Source organism: Rousettus aegyptiacus, unplaced genomic scaffold (genome assembly GCF_014176215.1).
Source record: "Rousettus aegyptiacus isolate mRouAeg1 unplaced genomic scaffold, mRouAeg1.p scaffold_m13_p_5, whole genome shotgun sequence".
Lineage (NCBI taxonomy): Eukaryota > Metazoa > Chordata > Mammalia > Chiroptera > Pteropodidae > Rousettus > Rousettus aegyptiacus.
In genome coordinates this window covers 43,789,003-43,793,121 of record NW_023416308.1, presented here as the reverse complement: position 1 = coordinate 43,793,121, position 4,119 = coordinate 43,789,003, and the positions used below count along the sequence as shown (strand labels likewise).

Genomic DNA, 4,119 nt, shown 5'->3' with positions numbered 1-4,119 from the left:
CAGTAGTTTTGGTACCTGGTTGTGATTTGTGTTACCTGGCTACAATGCTTGTTCTCTTGTGTGTGTGTGTTGGCGAGACACACGCAAAATGTTTTGTCCCACTCAAAGTCCATGGCTCTTTTAGAACTGTGATGGTATTTCAGATAGGCGAGTGGAACAGAGATTTAGTCTTAAGAATAATCTTTAATTATTCTTAAAATCATCCAGTGAGTAATTTGCCTTTCTTTTTCTTTTCTTTTAGGTACGGCAACCCTTGGTTGACCTCACAGATTGTAAGGTCCTTATCAGTTTACAATCTCTTATTTTTTTTATTTTTTACACCTACAGCACCTGGTTTTCCTAAGTGGTCTCCCATCCAAGTACTAACCAGGCCTGACCCTGCTTAGCTTCTGAGATCAGACAGGATCGGGCTTGTTCAGGGTGGCATGGCTGTAGAGCATGTTGCTTCTAAAACTTCAAGCTATTTTGCAAATGTGTGAGTTCCAAATCTGGCTCCCAACTGCTGTTCTAGCATTACCACCACCTACTTGCCCACATGTTTCCTCCACTCTAACCTTACTTGATTATTAACATCTTTTTTAATGTATCGTACCATTTTATGGTACCGTGCTCTCTACAGTAATTGCCAGCTACTATTCTGATTTCCCACTAGATTGTAAACTCCCAGTTCCTAACAAGGAATCTGACAGACAATAGGTTCTTAAAAATATTTCTCGTATAGATGAATGAATGAATAAATGAATGAAGAGTTATAAAAAGATTATGGTGTATTTCTAAGCGTTGGTCCAAAATTTAAAAAATCATTATTGTGAAAATTACTACTGTAAACAAGTACACCGACCTCTTTTTCAGTACAAGGATTTATGTCTGTTTTTAATTCTGGGGAATTCTGTTTATTATCTTGTAATGCTTTCCCCCCTATTTTAACTATCCTCAGCACTTAGAACACCAATTTTGCTCATCTTGGGGCTTTGCAGTGTATCCTCTATTTTTTTATTTTTATTCGTCTATGTCTTATTTTATTGCATTCAGAGTGGTTCATTGTATATTTAGGATAGACTATGCCATGCTGCACAACGATTAACTCAGAAAGCAGAGAAAAAGTATTTCTTGCCTATGCCACAAATTGAGGCGGGTGAGGGGGCTCTTTGAAGGAGTCTCTTCCAAGATACAACTTTCATCTTGTGGTGCTGCCATCATCATCATATGGTCTTTGTGATCTCCAAGGAAGGAGATGATCATTCAAGTCGTTTTGTGGCCAGGCCTGAAAGTGATACATGGCACTTTCATTTACATTTCAATCACATGATCATCATCTCACTGCAAGTACTTCCAGGAAATATGGTTTTCTTATGTGCCCAGGAAGAGGAAATGGAATTGGCGAATACCTAGCAAATCTCTACCACATTTATTTAGTTCTATTTTCCAATATACTGATTCTCTTTTACCTTATCGAGTCTACCATTTATTACAGCTACTAATTTTTTTACTCAATTTTTTATTTTCAGTCATTTTTGGTTCTTTTTTAGATATTCCTTTTCCAATTTAATAACCTGTTGTCAGTTTGAGCATGCTATTTCTTCATTTATCTTTTTGAAGATTCTAAAACTCATTTTAAATACCTTGGCTAGTTGCACCATTATCTCTGTTTCCTCAGGTGTTATTTTTCCTATTTCTTGGGTCTGCCAATTAGCTTTGATTGTTATGGATGTCATTATGTGCTTTGGAATTTTTGTGTAAAAGCTGATTATGCATAGGCATTTTTTCCTATGCTTGCTCCTTCCTATTGAATGATTTCATTGTTGCTTCAGCCTGACCCTCTGAGATGAACAGCTATAAACTGAATCTTTGTATAAAGATTTGTGCATTTTGATCAATTTTATATATCCACTTGATCCAATATTTGATTGATTATATATAGTACTATTTTTGGAGCCATACATAGGCCCAACTCCTGTTTTTATATAAGACCCACAGCTTCCGGTCACTTTAAGCAGAAAGATTCTAAAGTTTTAGTTGGTGCTATCTTAGTCTCAGTTCACTGGTAGATACTTTAGGCTTGGTCCGAGGCTTCTGGCAGGAAGCTGGATTCTAATTTCCATCTGCTCCCAAGATGCTCTGAGACACTTTCCTCACTGAATGATTGAAGACCTGGCCTTCACACTTTGTAGTTGACCCCAGCTTTGATTGTACTGAATACTTCAGTTCCTTTTTTGTAAAGTCTTCCCTTATCTTTCAAATAATTAAATGTGCCTTCTTTGTTCTCCAGCACACCTTACATAATGGTTATTTGTAGGTTGCTCTGTCTTCTTAACTAGACTGTAAGCACGTTGAGGGTAGAGATTATGTTCTACTTCTCTTGCTGTTCCAGTGCCCAGCGCAATGGTTACAGATTAGAGGTACTTGATATTGGTGATGTTGAATGTGAGATGTTTTAGCAACTCTTGAGAAATCCAATTTTTATTGTAGCCCAGAAATGAGCCCCCAGTGATATAACATGATGTTTGTGGAAGAGATAATTTACAGACATAAATAAAAGGCATGTATCTGGACTTTGCAAATTATGTCCTGATCTGCCTGTTTGTGTGCTAACTTGTGCAAGGCCTTTTATTTGCTCTCATTTTGCTCTTTTGAAGATATAATTGCTTCTCGGTTCCATATTTCTACTGCTCATTACACTGTTCCATACCATTTCATTTTGAAAATAAAACAAAATAGGATATTTAAAATTAATGATGTGAGGCACAACTTTTTTGCTTTTTCTCTACCTCTAGGCAGAATTAGGAAATGGCTTGAACACCAGCCATTCCTTTTTATCAGAAGCATCTGGGTTTCATTAGAGTAAGAAAAACCGCTGATTACAAGGTGAGAGGCCTGAGACTTACTTTACAAAGGATCGCTGTGATGTTTGCCTACTCCTACCACCTCCCTCCTGACCCTGGCGGGCTTGTGGTGGCTACTTCTGTTTCACGACAGGTTGAAGAGTCACCTTCATTGATTCTGAAATTTGGAGATTCCTAGTATAAGGCTTTCCTCATCAGTCTCATTTTCAAAGATTCAGAAAATGAGCAGTTTCTTGGATGACACAAGATCCTATGTGGCAGAGCTCTGTATTTTTTGCAACTGTTCTTGTTCTTGAAGAAACTATAGTATCAGTGGAGTCTACTGGTCACATTTTCTAACTTATAAGTGTAGTTGAAGTTTTGTCCTTTATTTCTCAAGCACCATAACTAAGTTAAAATGGAATTTGCAAAGACACAATGGAGTCATCATTGTAGGAGATGGAACATTCAATGAGACGTGTTACAAAAGCAGTAGTAATAATAATATTAGTATTTGGTTTTGATTATGACTTTACATGTCTGGCCTTTTGCTTATTTTATTTCATTTGGATGTGTGTGCGAGCGTATTGGAGGAATGTTATTAAAGATCTTTCTTAGGCTTGGTTCTCTCTTCCCTCCCATATGACTGATACAGGAAAATTTGACTTCCTACTCTGGTGATCCCCTTTCTTTCAAAATTCGAGTAAAATTAGGGGAAAATGTGGAATAGGCTCCCGAAACCACATGCTTATGTGTTATGATACATATTAATTCTGAATCTGTCAAAATGCAACTCAAATTGGCTTAAACAAGAGAAGGAATTTATTGGTTCACATGCCTAAAAAGGCTTGAAATACTAAGCATCACTTGAGGCTTTACCCAGCAGTTTGGGTTGACACGAGGACCCAGTTGCGCTTCGTTTCTCCTCTCTGCCTTCCACAACATGTATTTCTCCTAGTGGCCACAAGATGGCTGCAGGTAGCTTTGAGGACTAAGTACTTTCTCATTCACATCCAAAAGAAAATATCCCTCAAGTCGTTTCTGAGAAGAGTGAAGTTGTTTTCCTGAGAATCTTCCAGAAAGTATACCTTTAATTGACTGGAATTAGGTCATATGTTCCTACCCAGTCGTGATGATGGGGGAGGGTGGGACCTACTGCTTGTCCTAAGTCTGTCAAAGTCTGTCTTTGGAATTGGGTGTGAAGTCAGCACCCCTGCAGGTACCAGGTGTGTCAAGAAAGATGGACACCTAAGTGGAAATCAGGTTACTGAATCAGAGGGACCAGATGGCAAATCCT

At 38.0% G+C, this 4,119-nt stretch overlaps 1 pseudogene; it reads right to left on the bottom strand.

Annotated features, from left to right (window-relative positions):
* Positions 1–318: 318 nt before the first annotated feature.
* Positions 319–437, bottom strand: LOC118603392 (annotated as a pseudogene).
* Between the last annotated feature and the right edge of the window lie 3,682 nt (positions 438–4,119).